General features: G+C 41.8%; 1 protein-coding gene across 1 annotated transcript in view; it reads left to right on the top strand.

The window, feature by feature from the left end:
* Positions 1-4,185: 4,185 nt before the first annotated feature.
* LOC114668728 (serum amyloid P-component-like) overlaps positions 4,186-18,206 on the top strand; it is a 29,598-nt gene continuing 15,577 nt past the window's right edge. Inside the window, exon 1 of the mRNA XM_028824638.2 lies at positions 4,186-4,337. The gene's annotated coding sequence lies outside the window, so the exon portion shown is untranslated. The remainder of the gene's footprint in view (positions 4,338-18,206) is intronic.

The raw sequence follows: 18,206 nt of genomic DNA, 5'->3' as shown, positions 1-18,206 counted from the left end.
TCTCTCTCTTGCGCTGACTTTTTCTGATCCAGACGTAGGGGGATTGAGCAGGGGGGCTATTCGCACACCTAGACGATACGGACGCTCGTCTAAAAATTCTGAAAGATTACCTTCACGTTGGCTACCTTCTGTGCAGCTGCTTCCTGAAGGACATGCTGCACGGTGCTTCGCATACTTAAAAGCTCGAAGGGCACGTATTGATTTTTTTATCTGTCTCTCTCTATCTCTCTCTAACTCTCTCTCTCTCTCTCTGCTCCTGACGGAGGGGGTGTGAGCTGCCGCCTTCAACAGCTTTGTGCCGCGGTGCTTCGCATACTTAAACGCCAAACAGCCCTATTGATTTGTTTGCTCCTTTGAAGAGGAAGATATGTTTGCATTCTTTTAATTATGAGACTGAACTGTCATCTCTGTCTTGTCATGGAGCACAGTTTAAACTTTTGAAAAAGAGACAAATGTTTGTTTGCAGTGTTTGAATAACGTTCCTGTCTCTCTACAACCTCCTGTGTTTCTGCGCAAATCTGTGACCCAAGCATGACAATATAAAAACAACCATATAAACATATGGTTTCTACTTAGCGGATTTTCTTATTTCGCGGGTGGCTCTGGAAGGCAACCCCCGCGATGGAGGAGGGATTTCTGTAGTGCAAATTCTACACACGCGTTATGCATGAGGCCCCAGATCTCTTCACCCCCTCACCGCATCAGGACAATCAGTAGGACTGTTTAATACATTATTGACAGAAAGCTGTTCCCTGGATCGTCATCTTTTCCTCCATTGCACTTCATCTGCTACTGTTCCATTTGGACTGTTTATGGACTGGATCATTGGTGTATTGTTAGATCTTATTTGTTGTGTTAGCATTTAATATTGTTGTGGGGAAAAGGGACCATTAGCTGTTTATTTGTTGTTTATGCTTTTGTTTCATTAATCATGCCGCATAGTTATTCATTTGATTGGCTATCAAGTCGTGTCTCTGTGTGTGAGTGGTGAAGGTGTTCTTGGAATCCTCAACAAAAAAATAAACAAATCACTGTCCCTTCGACAGTGTGAATCTGAGGGGAACACAACCACTACAACTGAAATTATTTTAACAGAAGGTTGCAACATAACAAAATTTTAAAAAGGTGAAGGGTCTGAATACTTGCTAAAAAGTAACAGAAATTTATAGAATGCCAAGGTCTTAATGAAGTGAAGTAATCAGTTTAAACTTCCAGCTAAATTAATCTGGGTCAAATTAACTGTTGGTTTGTGAACTTTTACGTGTTTTCATTGACATTCTTTTTGGCTCCTTTTCTGACTGACTTTAGATTTTTGTTTAATGCTTTCCGGTTTGCTGAACAGATCGATTTTTCCTCTCTGGTAATGAGCCTTGCACATATTTTTGAATTCATCTCTTGACCTCTTTAATTACAGTTTTTCCAGCGACAGCCAGGAGGTTGCAGCTCATGACATCCCATGCCGTGGTATAAAGGTAACTATTGCACACTTCCTAGTTGTCCAAGATTCTAGATAAAGCAACTGAACTTTTCACTACATTAGTACTGTGTTTGATTTTAGGACTATTTTCACAGTTCTTACAACTCTTTCAGGTTAGCATTTTTGGATTTTGTGCTTTTTCACAGTCTCCACTTAGATATTTCTTTTAGACATCTCCCAAAACTGTGTGTCACTTTTCTTTTTCTTTTTTTAATTTTATTGATTTTATTGAAATAATACAACATTCCATACAAACAGATCAATTTTACAAGAATAGGATTGAAAACAAATCAACCCCCACTCCTGAGAAAGAGAGCATGGGCAGAAGAATAAAACTTAAACCTAGTAAAAATAAGTAAATAGATAAATTAATAAGTGAATATAGATAAATGGAGAAGAAAAAGAAAAAAAAAAGACAATAGGGAGAGAAACTGTTTCCTCAGTGCTTTAAAAGCTTATTCTAAAATGTTATTGATTAGATCCTGCCAGGTTTTGAAAAAATTCTGCACAGATCCTCTAAGTGAGAATTTTATTTTTTCCAATTTCAAATAATATATAACATCAGTTACCCACTGACTTAAAAGAGGAGAATTAGGATTCTTCCAGTTGAGCAGGATATGTCTACGTGCCAATAGTGTAGTAAAGGCAATCACAGTTTGTTTGTCCTTCTCCACTTTAAGCCCATCTGGAAGAACACCAAACACAGCTGTTAATGGGTTAGGAGGGATTGTGACACCAAGGCTTTCTGAAAGGCATTTAAAAATTTAGTTCCAAAATGATGTTAATTTGGTGCAGGCCCAAAACATGTGACCCAGTGAGGCTGGAACTTGACTGCAGCGTTCGCAGGTTGGATCTTGCCGTGGAAACATTTTGGACAATTTTAAGTGAGACAGATGTGCTCGCTATATGATTTTTAGTTGAATAATTGTATGCTTTGCGCATATGGAGCTCGAGTGAATTCTGTGCATTGCTACCTTCCACTCCTTTTCTGATTTGTTGAGTGAGAGATACTTTTCCCATTGTCCTCTTGGATCTTTGAAAGGGAGGGACTGTAAAATGGTTTTACATATTGCAGAGATGCTGTTGAAGTCCTTGAAACTGATGAATATTTTTTCCGGCATAGAGGGAGGTGGGAGGTGAGGAAAATTGGGCAGGTTCTGTTTAACAAAGTTTCTAATTTGAAGATAGTGAAAGAAATGTGTTGTTGGAAAGTTAAATTTAGAATGTAATTGTTTGTAGGATGCAAAGACGTTGTCTATGTACAGATCTCTAAGTGATTTAAATGTTTTCCAGACATTAAAAACTGCATATGTTTGTGAGGGTTGAAAAAGGTGGTTCTAGTGCAGAGGTGCCACCGATAAAAGATTCTCTATCTTAAAATGTTGTAATGTTTAATATGTTGTATGTTTGCTGCCCAGTAGTAAAATTAAAAGTTGGGTAGAGCCATGCCACCTTCTGCCTTTGGCCTTTGTAGGGTCGCTGTTTGGATACGTGGATGTTTTGAATTCCAAATAAATGTGGTTATGGTTGAATCTAATTTCTTAAAGAATGATTTATTGATGTATATTGGAATATTTTGAAGTAAAAAGAGAAGCTTAGGGAGGATATTCATCTTAACAATGTTAATTCTTTCAGCTAAAGTGAGATGAAGGGTTGACCATCTATGCAAGTCTTGCTTAATTTTTTCCATACAGACAGTGAAATTTTGTTGATAAAGAGCTTTATGTTTACTTGTGATGTTTACCCCTAGGTATTTAAACTGATCTGTGGTGATATAAGGGAAGGTGTCCAATCTAATATTGTGTGCTTGAGAATTCACTGGAAAGAGCACACTTTTAGTCAAATTAATTCTGAGACCAGAAATCTTTTGAAATTCGGTTAGTGCTGTTAGGACTGCAGGCACAGTATTTTGTGGGTCTGATATATACAGTACCATATCATCTGCATATAGAGAAATTTTCTGTTCAAGTCCTTCTCTGATAATCCCCTTTATCTCATAAGCGTTTTGACAGAGAACTGCCAGTGGCTCAATGGCGATTGCAAAAAGTAGTGGTGACAAGGGGCATCCTTGTCTGGTACCACGTTCTAGTTTAAAGTAGTCTGAATTAATGTTGTTAATTTAAACTGAAGCTTCTGGACTGGTATACAGTAGTTTGATCCATGTACAAATGTTCGGGCCAAACCCAAATTTCTCCAATGTAATGAAAAGGTAATTCCATTCAATCATATCAAAGGCTTTTTCTGCATCCAAGGATAATGAAATCTCTGGGATGTTTGACTTTGCGGGTGAGTATATTACATTAAACAGGCGTTGAAGATTGGACGCTAAATGTCAGCCTTTAATAAATCCAGTTTGATCTTGTGATATTACTGAAGGCAGCACTTTCTCCATCCTTCTAGCTAGGACTGTGGAGAGTATCTTAACATCATTATTCAGTGTGTCACTTTTCTGTCTCTGCCTCCTTCCATCCCTAGCAGAGCACTTCTGCCCAGTCCCCATAAAAGGCACGCTATGCTCATGCCTTTGACAGCCTGTTATTCTTTTGTTGTTTTGGGGTAAAAGGAAATAGCCACCAGAAACAGGTTCAAATATAGCAAAAATAAAGTTCATCTGTTGAAGCCTTTGTCAGGTGCAGACAGAAAGCAAACACCGATGTCGCCGTCACCACGTTCATTCCCCTTTCCTGTCTTTTTGATTCTCTTTCAGCATATGTCTTCATGCAGTGACGCAGTGAAATATTAGATGTGTCAAAGTCCATGTGGAGTAACCAAGCAGAGGGATATATTTAAGCCCACCCTTTCTCTTGATCTTCTCCAGATGAGCTGAAACAGAGAAAGGAAGCACATTAACAACAAACAGGTAAGCCCTCTCTCCGTCTCCTGTTGATTCTATTTGCCATCTCTTGCTTGACTAACAGCATTTCTCTAATGAAGATTTCAAAGCTGACTCTTCTTCAGCTCCAACTGCACACATTTTTTTTAATCCTTCAACACATCACAGCTCAAAATAAAATATAGGAGGCTAAAAGGCAAATAGAGAGACTGAAGCAGAAGGAGTACAGCGGAATATAGTTTAACTCTAAGGTAGACTCATGCTTAACTGGCAATCCCTGGTGTTACAACCTCAAAGAGTATTATGTTTGAACCTTCAGCAACATTCACGTCTGGTGATAATCCATCCATTATTTCTATCAACCCAATTTCTTCTGTGCTAAACCCTACCTTGCTAGCCCATAGTTACAAGACAGAGCCATCACTTTAAAGTTTTAGGGTGCTACTAATTGCAGATTTCAGTTATGCACCCAGTCAAAAGGAATGTTTTGCTTCTGCTTACTGGGGAATTGAAATGACTGACATAAGGGCAATTAAAGCAGATGACAACCTGTTATACACTTCAATAAGAAAAGCTTCAAACGTGGACAAGTTCCTCAAATGCCCAATAGCATCTCCTACTCCAAACTCCTCCAATTACAAAGAGATGGGTCAGATTTTTCAGAAAATTATTGTTGTACATACAGTAGGTCTTGGCATCAGGGAGGATCTCTTGGAAACCACTTGTTCTAAAATGCTCTGTATTTGATGGGATGTAGCCATCTAGAGGATCTATACAGTGCAAAAAATCATAATTTAAGACATGAAAATTAGTTTGGATTTTCCAGACAAACACATAGTCAAACATATAGACACCATGCTAAAATCAACCTTTCTAGATGTTTTGAACAGCATGGATTCAGAATATGAACTTAACTCGATGGTGAATGTTCAACCCCATCACTACACTTCCATTTACATAGAAGTCAAAATGAAGGTGAAGGGTTGGGGTCCCAAAGGAAACTGTGTTTAATGTCCAGCAATTGAAAATGATAATAAAAGAGTGGACATGTCTTCTGGCTTGGTTCACCAGTCTTCCTGGACTCAGGCTGAGAAAGTAATGTGTTTCATGGTTATGGAACTCCATTTCCCTCTGAAGGAGGTTCCAAAATGAACTGGCCAAATGACGGCTTATATTATGGACTAGCAAAATACCCGCGCTTCGCAGTGGCAAAGTACTACTTTAAAATTTTTATTAAGAAGAAAAGTAAACCTTTTTAAACTGAGGGAAAATATACCAATAATTATTTGTCAAGGATCTCTTTGTATAGCACGTTGTCAGTTCGGCCCTCCAGTTGTAATATGGCCAAGCTGTGCGCTGAGCTTACTCTTGAGCATGCAACGTATAGTTGGCCATGTGAAAAGCAATCTTGCCTCAAATCAATGCCAACCTTTTGTAGGGTCTGTCCCTGAGACTTATTAATTGTCATTGCGAAGCAGAGCCTTACTGGAAACTGGAGGCGTTTGAATTGAAATGGGTTTCATCGATAACTTCGCATCCAGCTTTTGAGAGTTTTAACATTTATAAACATCAAAGTGTCCACTACTCAAATCGTCACCTGTGAATCTAAGATGTTTAAGAGGCATTGGCGGTTGTCCAAAGGTGTAAAATATTTGGCCATTTTGGTACATTTGAAAGTGACAACCGAACAATTCAGCGGCAGCCATCAACTCACATGCAGAACTATAGGTGAAGGGCTTAAGCATTTCACTCTTCTAGTGCTCCTGTGTAGTATAATTATCTCCTGTACCGTCATCAGTCCACACCTTGAACCTGTCCCAGTCATTCAATACATAAGACACAATGTTCCTCCGGATATCAAGAGTGAGCCTGATATGGCCGTGCAATATGTAACACAGAGAATGGAAAAGGCAGTCGTCATCTCTGGGCATGGAAACCACTCGGTAAGTGACAGTTCTTTGATTGATGGTGATCACCTTGATAGACATGTTAATGGGGGTACGGTTGGAACGATAAAGGAAATGGGTACCTGAACAATGTAAACTAAGTCTAAAATACCTACACAATAACTATAATCATAATAAACAAACAATAAAACAGCAGAGAAGCCGTGGATTAAATAAAAAGGCTGCAGTTATCAGTAGGGAGACGTGAATACCGTGGTGAAGCAAGGAAGGGAATGAAGAGACCGGAGCGATGGACGGCCTTATATAGGCAGGCAGCCAACTATGTGGGAGGCATGGGGATGGGGGACCCAATGCTGCCTCACACAGCGACCGAGCTGCAGGCTATGGACAGTATACAGTATATGTACATAAGTAGGATTCAGTTAGCGTTAGGAACCCGCATACCAAATTTCTTGAATATGGGCCAATAAGTAACAAAGACCGTTGGAAAGTTCAATATGGTGGCCGACAGTGGTGTCATAACACCGAAATAAGTATGTACGGCGGTTTCGGTTAGCACAGGGAAGCCGCCTACCAAATTTCGTGAAGATGGGGCCATAAATAATAAAGTTTAACATGGCGGACGTTGTCGACCGTTATGACAGTTATGCGTAGAATTTCGAAATAAAACCTACTTAACTTTTGTAAGTAAGCTGTAAGGAATGAGCCTGCCAAAGTTCAGCCATAAACCTACACGGGAAGTTGGAGAAGTTGGAGAATTAGTGATGAGTGAGTCAGTGAGTCAGTGAGGGCTTTGCCTTTTATTAGTATAGGTGAAGTGGAAGAGACATGGCTTGCGGAGACAGGGCTGAACTGAGGCCAGTGTTCTTACAGCTGCTTTTCTTCTACACTGAGGATAAAAGTAGAAAGTGGGTTGATGATTCTGCATCATTATCATTCTTCTCCTTTTGTTTCCATTTACCAACTCCAGACCATAGATAGATAGATAGATAGATAGATAGATAGATAGATAGATAGATAGATAGATAGATAGATAGATAGATAGATAGATAGATAGATAGATAGATAGATAGATAGATAGATAGATAGATAGATAGATAGATTTTTTGTAATATTTACTGGCAGACCACTGGGCTAAGTTGGAATGATGCAGAGAATTTTATTAAACCTGTGGTTGATGGCACGTTATGATTTTCAAGCCCGAGTACATCACAGTCCCAACATTCCTTCTGTCAGTCCCTTTTAATGATGTGTCCATCAAGTCCACATCCAGTTTAATCTTTGGCTAAGACCCCCAAGTTATACGGTCAGCTAAGGCATACTCCCTATTGAGAATGGCGTCATGATCCAGCTCATTCTTCTATTTGTATTATTCACGCTAACATCTGTTTCTATAAATACCAAAGGAAAAAAATTAAAAATCAGTTTGATAATTTTAATGGTAGGAATATTGCATTTACCAATAACAATAATCAACAGGAAATTCTTTTCTACAGTACTGCAGTTTGAATGTGTTAAAACAGTGCTGTTTCAAAAATTATTGGTGTAAATCCATATATACTGTAAATACAGTATGCTGCATTTGATTAAGTCTATTTTTTTTTAGCAAATACAAGAAAGCTAATACTCATACTCATTACAGCCAAATGCTGCCATCAGTAAGGTAATTATAGAAGAGCTGTAAGCTGAACATTCATCATATTAAAAACACAAAACTCAGCTCTACGATGACCTAACCTCACCTTCAATGATCTGCTGGATTTCAGTGGCCCTACAATAGAAAGACATTTGGGATCAAGAATAAATTAAGGAAGATGAATTATATTAATTCCAGAACTGAAAGGTAGAACCTGTGAGGATAAGCATACGGCAAGAAAGCCAATTTGGCTTCTGAAGAAGATTTACTGTGGAGCGCTAATTGAGGTGTGTGTGTGTTTTGCTATTTCTTTTTTTAATTCTAAAGAGAATGAATGAGGTGACCCCTTAGGCACCCTTTATTTTCTAAATAAAAAGCCCTACAGAAAAATTAAAGGAGAATCACAACAGCAGTGTAAGGAATGTTAGATTGATATCATTTTCACAAGCTGCTAATCATAGAGTGAAGCCCCGTAGGGTTCAAATTCCAAAATGACATTTGCTGTCACTTTCTTTTTTTTTCTCCATGGCTGATTACAGGAACACCTAAAATAAACAAAAAAGAAACAACAGAGTACCTGAGACAAGTTGTGATCTAAAGTGTCAGATTTTACACCAAACAAAGCTTAATCTGTGTCATGATCATGGGGGGCAACATAAAGCAAAGGACACAGTTTGTAAGAGGCAAAGCTTAGAGAAAAATCTGGAGAAGGAAAATCAGAAGTCAAGAACAAGGTATTTGAATTTGAAAGGTTAAGTTGAAGGTGATGAGCAGCTGGAGGCCTGGACTGAAATGTGTGGGTTATAAGAAGGAAATGAGAGGAAGATCTGTGCATCATCAGTGTAGCAATATAGGGTGTCCCACTCGGGAGTACAACTTTAAAAATGCGAATTACTCTGCAACGCGTGCATGTATCATCATGCAACAAGGTTCAAAATATTCCTTATTTAATGAAGAATTGATTCTGTGTCATAAAGAGGCGGGCACTATAGCGGGTGCCGCTACGGGGCAACAGGACGGGGCAACGTGCCATACCTCTCATGCCAGTATGGAAGAGATCCGATCGTTTTTTGGAGACAGGGTGATCTCGAAAGGTTTATGGCCACCTCGATCGCCCGATTTAACTCCCCCAGATTTTTTTCTATGGGGATATTTAAAGGGCAAGGTTTATGCAAGCAAACCCAGGACCATCGAACAACTGAAAGCAAACGTGAAATTGTTTCCATCGACAGTGACATGTTGCAGAGGACATTCTCAAATATGGAGCGTCGCCTTTCCTTGTGCGCGGACGTTGGGGGAGGACATTTTCAGCACCTTTTGTAATGTGGACTTGTTTTCCACTAAATACAGGTATGTTCAGTTCTTACAGCTCGCCTTTACGTTCACGCGTTCGCGAGTAATTCGCATTTTTAAAGTTGTACTCCCAGAAAAGAGAAGCAGACCCAATACTGACCCTTGAGGTACACCTGTGGAGAGGGTCTGTGGAGAAGGCAAGGAGTTTGACCAGTAGGCACAAAAGCATTGGTCAGTAAAATAGGAGCTGAACTAGTCCAAAGTAGAAACACCAACTCCAAGTTTACGGAAAGGAAGAGATAAGCAGGGAGTGGCCGACGGTATCCAAAGCTGATGAAAGGTCAAGACGGATAAAGACGGAGAAGATGAAGCAACTCGAGCAGATCTAAGAGTGTTTGGATCAAGTACAATGGAGACTGAAATCCAAGCCAAAGAGGATCAAGTAGACTGTTGTCCAAAAGAAAAGAGGAGAGTGGAATGTAATAATTTATTTATTTTTAAACATTTTATTAATTTTATTAAAATCAAATAACATTCCATACAAGCAAGTCAAGTTTAATAAAACTAGGTTCGAAACAAATCAACCCCTACCCATGAGAAAGAGAGCTAAGCACAGTAAAACTATAATAATAGTAAAAATATGTAAATAAATAAATGAATCAAATTAAATAGAATACAAAATAAGGGAGAGAACCTGCTTCCCCAATTTAAAAGCTTATTCTAAAATGTTATTGATCAAATCCTGTACAGATCCTCTAAGTGAGAATTTGATTTTCTCCAATTTCAAATAGTATAAAACATCAGTTACCCACTGACTTAAAAGAGGACAGTTAGGATTCTTCCAGTTTAGCAAGATAAGTCTACGTGCCAATAGTGTAGTAAAGCCAATCACAGTTTGTTTGTCCTTCTCCACTTTAAGCCCATCTGTGAGCCCACCAGACACAGCTGTTAATGGGTTAGGAGGGATTGTGACACCAAGGCTGTCTGAAAGGCATTTAAAGATTTTGGTCCTTAATTTGGTGCAGGCCCAAAACATGTGACCCAGTGAGGCTGGAACTTGATTGCAGCGTTTGCAGGCTGGATCTTGCCCTGGAAACATTTTGGACAAATTTAAACAAGACAGAGTTTGATAGATGATTTTTAGTTGAATAATTGTATGCTTCGCAAATATGGAGCTCGAGTGAATTCTGTGCACTGCTGCCTTCCACTCCTTTTCTGAGATGTTAAGTGAGAGATCTTTTCCCCATTGTCTTCTTGGATCTTTGAAAGGGAAGAACTTTAAAAATGTTTTTATATATTACAGAAATGTAGTCCTCAAGACTGATCGATATTTTTTTCGAAATAGAAGTAGGTGGGAGGTGAGGGAAATTGGGCAAGTTCTGTTTAACAAAGTTTCTAATTTGAAGTTAGGGAAAGAAATATGTTGCTGGAAAGTTAAACTTGGAGTGTAATTATTCTTAGGATGCGAAGATGTTGTCTATTACAGATCTCTAAGTGATTCAATCCCAAATGTTTTCTAAACATTAAAAACTGCGTATGTTTCAGAGGGTTGAAAAAGGTGGTTCTCGTGCAGAGGTGCCACCGATAAAAGCTTCTCTGTCTTGAAGTGCTTCCTACATTGGTTCCATATTCTGATTAAGTGAAGCACAATTGGGTTGTTAGTATATCGGCGATGACTTGTACTTAATGGGGTAATAATTTAAATTAGTGATCAGTCGGCCTTCTGTCCAGGTTTGTTTCTGCTTTGTGCTCAGTGTTGTCAGGGTAGGTTTCGAGTCTTAAACTCTATAACTTAATTAGGCATACTAGATTACTGTATAATAATAATAAAAAAAAAAATAATAATAATAGTGGCATTCTGCCATTATTACTTTCTGCTTCATGCCCAGTACTGTCAACTTAGGCTCAAGCTCTCAAAAACCCTAAAAACTGATTAAGCTAATGGATAAATGGGTAATAATATTAATAGCAAATAACAGTAATGTTGATGACGATGAACATAACTGTCCTCATATGTGATGGCTGTCATCAATTCAAGTTTGTTTCCTTCCTACCTAGTCTCCAGTGCTGCCAGGTTGGTCTTCAGTTGCTGAACCCTAAAATTAGATTAAACTGATTCAGAAAAATGGATAAATGAATCATAACAGTAATAACCACCACCATCATCATCATCATCATCATTCTATCAGTTTCTTTCCTTTATTTGGCCTTAGTGGCCATTGATGTTATAATTGAACTCAAGCCGTTCAGAGAATTCACCTTCCAACTTTGTTTCACCTTCTTTGGTCTTCATTGGTGAAGGACACGTCTATAATGGGGCTGTCCGGCTCTGTGTTTGCCTTAGCAGTGTGCTGACATTGAAGAACCAGTATGGAGCATTCAGTGACAAATGCCACAATTAAGGGAGCTGACATCTCAGACAAAATGTTTAAAGTTGTGGAGCTCTCACAGAAAGTAACAGCAGCTGTTTAAGCAGATTGCTGTGTGTCGAGCTCCCTCTTCTCAAACATTAACACACAGCTTTATACAACGTGATGCTCCAGGGCCAAAAGCTGTTATGACGGTAACCCGACAAATGCACCGTTGTGACGAGCTGGATGAAAGCAATCACTTCAGTGTGCTGAAGGTTTAGAGTTTAAAATTACAGTCCTGTCTTCCTCATTCTTTCACACTCGCTCTCTTCCTTGCTGCCCTGCTAATGACTGGTAACTGTGTTTATGTCGTGAGCCACCCACTCATCTAATTTCTTGACTTGATCACTCACTGAAAGCCACGGGCTGAGACTGTTCTACCAGCAGCGGCCTAAAGCAGCCATGTCCATTGTACACGCAGTCCATCTCAGTGTACGCTCACAGTCTGTCAAACCAGACTAAAAGTTGCTGATTTACCTGAACACTGGAAAAACTGGAAACATAAAAGCTGGGACTCTACGTGCTCTAAGGTGGCCACACTACCCACACCAGCGCCCTGCTTCCCCAGGAAAGTTTGATGTACTGCCATTTCAGTCCACCCCACTCTTAAAAATTCTTAAAAATGTCTGAGTGACACTGAACTTTAATGAAAGTGTTACAGTGGGGCAACATGGCATACCTCAGAGTCTTGGGTTCACATCTCCACAGTCACTGTGTGCGGTTCGATTGTTTTCTCCACGTCAGCAGGAGTTTTACTTGAGGATCCTCTGCTCCTGCTTTGCACTTAATGCTGCTCTGTCTCCTAGTGACAGTATTCTAGAAACTTGATTCTGTTCAACTGGACATAGCTTTTTTCCACGAGAGATACGTTACATCACTCATCCAAGTGACTTCCTCAGTCTCAGTTGACTGCAAGTTTCTCCAACCTTATAAACAGTACCTTTGCATAATGACCGAAACTAGCACCATTGACTAACAATGGGCCGTGTGATCAATGATATGCAAATTGTCCATGAGTTCCATTCACAGAGAGTTGGGGAATGGCCGCAATCACAGCATTGTAAGATGGTGAAATATGTACCAACCTCGGTTCAGAGATGGTCGTTCCTTTTTCACGTAAATGGCCTCCTTGACTCCTCGCTCAAACCAGCGTTCCTCTCTGTCCAGGATTTGCACATCTTCATCACTGAAAGAGTGACCACTGTCCTGTAGATGTAAATAGACTGCGGAGTCCTGGCCTAGTCCTGGTGCTATTTTTGGTCATTTTGCAAAGGTACTGTTTGTAAGGTTGGAGAAACCTGCACTCAACAGAGACTGAGGAAGTGAATTGGATGAGTGATGTAAAGAATCTCCCGCGGAAAAAACTAAGTCCAGATGAACAGAATCAACTTTCTAGAATTTCCTTACCTGGATTATTGAGCATGCATCGAGACCTAGTGACAGTTTATTTAAACAAAAAGGTTTTTAATATGGATGGATGGATTCTGAATTATGCTGCATGACATATTTCTTAAGCTTTTGTCTACCTCACTGTTCAGACAGGCTGTGCAAAGGATTCGCAATTCAGGTGCAGTAGTTTCCCGTTTTCAATCCTGAATGTCATCTACAGGTTCCTATTCACTGCACAGCCAATAATCTTTTAGTATGACCTGTCAGTTTGTAAAGTCCTGTGGCGACTGGCCCAAAAACTTTTGCCCTGCCCTGGAGCAGAGAGTTACTGCTTTAGCCAACTCCAGATGAATGACCGACTCGCAGTTTTTCTGTGAAATTGTCTCCAGTTAATCGTTACGAGAGACTTCTCAAACAAATTCTCATCTGCTGCAAGATTCACATCATCATTTTTATTCCATGCGATGAATGTCTCTGAAACTTAGTGTGCGCCCATAAGAAGTGGGTATTATGTCCTTGTAATACAGTGTGCTGACATTTCAGCATACTTTGTCAGAATAGCATACCGGTAGTGCAAACTGATAGCTATATCTATCAGTTCAAGATACCTTATCAAAATAACATACCTACCTGTTGTTTTATAAGTGGCATGCTGTTCTGATGGCTACATTTATAATGTCAGAATAGCATACATGTCCTGTTATAAGTGGTATGATGTTCCTACATTTACTCCTACGGCCCAAATTTGTCTTAGGTATATTTATATTTTATGTAGAACTACCAAACTGCAGTGTTAGATACTGTCAGTCAGTATATTTTCAAAAACTCTAACAAAATATAAAAAAACTCAGTTATGAACAAAAAAATCCAAGTTTTAATGACTGTTTGGATCAGACACGCAACGTGCATGAAGTATCTTGCTGAACTTGCAAGAAACAACTTCAGAAAACTATAATAAAACTTCACTTTCAAACAGTACAACTACGTTTTCTATGAGTGAACTGCTCTCAAACTGTAGCTATATAACAAATGGACAGTAAAAATGGTACTAATAATGCGCAATTACTTACCTTTAGTCGGTGGTATCCTGAAATGATAGACAAGAGCAAAACAAAGTTTAGCGCATGCGCAAAGCGTGTTAACATTCTGCGCATGCGCATTAGCCCACAGTATGCCATTCTGATAGGTATGCTGAAATGTCAGAACAACAGCTTCATTTATTATATATAGTTCAGATAGTCCATCCATCCATCCATTGTCTCCCGCTTATCCGAGGTCGGGTCGCGGGGGCAGCAGCTTGAGCAGAGATGCCCAGACTTCCCTCTCCCCGGCCACTTCTTCTAGCTCTTCCAGGAGAATCCCAAGGCGTTCCCAGGCCAGTCGAGAGACATAGTCCCTCCAGCGTGTCCTGGGTCTTCCCCGGGGCCTCCTCCCGGTTGGACGTGCCCGGAACACCTCACCAGGGAGGCGTCCAGGAGGCATCCTGATCAGATGCCCGAGCCACCTCATCTGACTCCTCTCGATGCGGAGGAGCAGCGGCTCTACTCTGAGCCCCTCCCGGATGACTGAGCTTCTCACCCTATCTTTAAGGGAAAGCCCAGACACCCTGCGGAGGAAACTCATTTCAGCCGCTTGTATTCGCGATCTCGTTCTTTCGGTCACTACCCATAGCTCATGACCATAGGTGAGGGTAGGAACATAGATCGACTGGTAAATTGAGAGCTTCGCCTTGCGGCTCAGCTCCTTTTTCACCACGACAGACCGATGCAATGCCCGCATTACTGCGGATGCCGCACCGATCCGCCTGTCGATCTCACGCTCCATTCTTCCCTCACTCGTGAACAAGACCCCGAGATACTTGAACTCCTCCACTTGGGGCAGGATCTCGCTACCAACCCTGAGAGGGCACTCCACCCTTTTCCGGCTGAGGACCATGGTCTCGGATTTGGAGGTGCTGATTCTCATCCCAGCCGCTTCACACTCGGCTGCGAACCGATCCAGAGAGAGCTGAAGATCACGGCCTGATGAAGCAAACAGGACAACATCATCTGCAAAAAGCAGTGACCCAATCCTGAGCCCACCAAACCGGACCCCCTCAACACCCTGGCTGCGCCTAGAAATTCTGTCCATAAAAGTTATGAACAGAATCGGTGACAAAGGGCAGCCCTGGCGGAGTCCAACTCTCACTGGAAACGGGTTCGACTTACTGCCGGCAATGCGGACCAAGCTCTGGCACCGATCGTACAGGGACCGAACAGCCCTTATCAGGGGGGCCGGTACCCCATACTCTCGGAGTACCCCCCACAGGATTCCCCGAGGGACACGGTCGAATGCCTTTTCTAAGTCCACAAAACACATGTAGACTGGTTGGGCAAACTCCCATGCACCCTCCAGGACCCTGCTAAGGGTATAGAGCTGGTCCACTGTTCCGCGACCAGGACGAAAACCACACTGTTCCTCCTGAATCCGAGGCTCGACTATCCGACGGACCCTCCTCTCCAGGACCCCTGAATAGACTTTTCCAGGGAGGCTGAGGAGTGTGATCCCTCTGTAGTTGGAACACACCCTCCGATCCCCCTTCTTAAAGAGGGGGACCACCACCCCGGTCTGCCAATCCAGAGGCACTGTCCCTGATGTCCATGCGATGTTGCAGAGGCGTGTCAGCCAAGACAGTCCTACAACATCCAGAGCCTTGAGGAACTCCGGGCGTATCTCATCCACCCCCGGGGCCCTGCCACCAAGGAGTTTTTTGACCACCTCGGTGACCTCAGTCCCAGAGATGGGGGAGCCCACCTCTGAGTCCCCAGGCTCTGCTTCCTCATTGGAAGGCATGTTAATGGGATTGAGGAGGTCTTCAAAGTATTCCCCCCACCGACCCACAACGTCCCGAGTCGAGGTCAGCAGCGCACCATCCCCACCATATACAGTGTTGACACTGCACTGCTTCCCCTTCCTGAGACGCCGGATGGTGGACCAGAATCTCCTCGAAGCCGTCCGAAAGTCGTTCTCCATGGCCTCCCCAAACTCCTCCCACGCCCGAGTTTTTGCCTCAGCAACCACCAAAGCCGCATTCCGCTTGGCCTGCCGGTACCTATCAGCTGCCTCCGGGGTCCCACAGGACAAAAGGGTCCTGTAGGACTCCTTCTTCAGCTTGACGGCATCCTTCACCGCCGGTGTCCACCAGCGGGTTCGGGGATTGCCGCCACGACAGGCACCGACCACCTTACGGCCACAGCTCCGGTCAGCTGCCTCAACAATAGAGGCACGGAACATGGCCCATTCGAAGTCAATGTCCCCCACCTCCCTCGGGACATGCTCGAAGTTCTGCCGGAGGTGGGAGTTGAAGCTACTTCTGACAGGGGGCTCTGCCAGACGTTCCCAGCAGACCCTCATAACACGTTTGGGCCTACCACGCCTGACCGGCATCCTCCCCCACCATCGAAGCCAACTCACCACCAGGTGGTGATCAGTTGACAGCTCCGCCCCTCTCTTCACCCGAGTGTCCAAGACATGTGGCCGCAAGTCCGACGACACGACCACAAAGTCGATCATCGAACTGAGGCCTAGGGTGTCCTGGTGCCAAGTGCACATATGAACACCCCTATGCTTGAACATGGTGTTCGTTATGGACAATCCGTGACGAGCACAGAAGTCCAATAACAAAACACCGCTCGGGTTCAGATCGGGGGGGCCATTCCTCCCAATCACGCCCTTCCAGGTCTCACTGTCATTGCCCACGTGAGCATTGAAATCTCCCAGCAGAACGAGGGAGTCCCCAGAAGGTATGCCCTCTAGCACCCCCTCCAGGGACTCCAAAAAGGGTGGGTACTCCGAACTGCTGTTCGGTGCATATGCACAAACAACAGTTAGGACCCGTCCCCCCACCCGAAGGCGAAGGGAGGCTACCCTCTCGTCCACCGGGGTAAACCCCAATGTACAGGTAGTTCAGATAGTTGTAGTTTTAAATGTATCGTTATTTGTAATGCTTACGCCAGCGTTTTCTCAACCTTTAAGTATTTGCAACCCGAGTTTTCATAACAGTTTTAATCGCGCCCCCCTAACTTTTTTTGAAACCCTAATAAAATTGATTCCTATATTTTTTGCTGCCGATACACTGCTACAAGTTTAAAAATTCCCTACGAATAGCGAAATTACGCCACATATGGCAACATTCGCGCCCCCTTTTTTGTTACTTCGGGGGGCGCGCCCCACAGATTGAGAACCGCTGGCTTACGCTTTAATACTGCAGTTCATGAATTGCGCCTATCGTGATGTTATCTAAACCGTGTCAGTGCTTTCAAGCCCGTTTAATGACAGTGCCATGAGCATAACGTCTTAGGTACTAATCGCATTTTATATCTGCTACAGTATCATAGTGTTCATTAAAGTATGTTCTTTATATTATTATTATACAGTATTTAATTCAGTCAAGTTCGTAATTATTATTTGCATTTATTATAGTAGTTCTAAATGATATGATATTGTTAAAGGAAGCCACACACACACAAACACATTAATATAATTTCTATAATCATCATTATCTAACCCTGGGGTAAACAACTTTTGAAGATATGAGTGCATGGATTTGAATTTTAATAAACAATTATTTGAACATCTCCTCTTTCTGACAATCTTTACTGGACAACCTGTGACGACTGCACTTGCTATAAAGAACTTCATCTAAAGAATCAATGAGGTCAAAAGTGAAGTCTAATTATTCAACACCTTCGTAACACACAGGTCATAATGTCCACACAGGACTGTCATGCTTAAAGTCCTGGCTCATCCCACTCTTTTGCAGTGAAAATTACTGCGATTCGTTTGACTCCGCCATAGTTAAAAATGCACGTTAGTTTGTGTTATGGATTATCAAGTCATCAATTTTCTAATAAAACATCCTATAAAACAAAAACTGTCCTCAATGTGACATTAAACAGCCACGAACATACTAAGTGCGAGGCTCAGAATGATGAGATGATTCTTCTTCTTTTTCTTTAAGAATCACTCAGGCCATAAGCCTTCTGAATAAAACAGAAGAGCTGTAAATGTAATGTAAGCGCTCCCCCTAGTGGTCACATGTGGAGTTTAGCCAGAAGCGAATTCTTGAACTTTACTTTCAGACTTGAAATTCAAATTTGAATAGAGATGTAACACAAATTCATGTAGTTGAATTACTTTGTTTTTAAAAGATTTTAGTCCCTAAGGAAGAGAAACAATGAAATGTAAAATAATTCAATGTGCGATTGATCTTAGAGGAAAT

The sequence above is a fragment of the Erpetoichthys calabaricus genome, chromosome 18, assembly GCF_900747795.2.
Source record: "Erpetoichthys calabaricus chromosome 18, fErpCal1.3, whole genome shotgun sequence".
NCBI lineage: Eukaryota > Metazoa > Chordata > Cladistia > Polypteriformes > Polypteridae > Erpetoichthys > Erpetoichthys calabaricus.
Note: the sequence above shows the minus strand (reverse complement) of the source record. Positions and strands in the feature narration are given on the sequence as shown.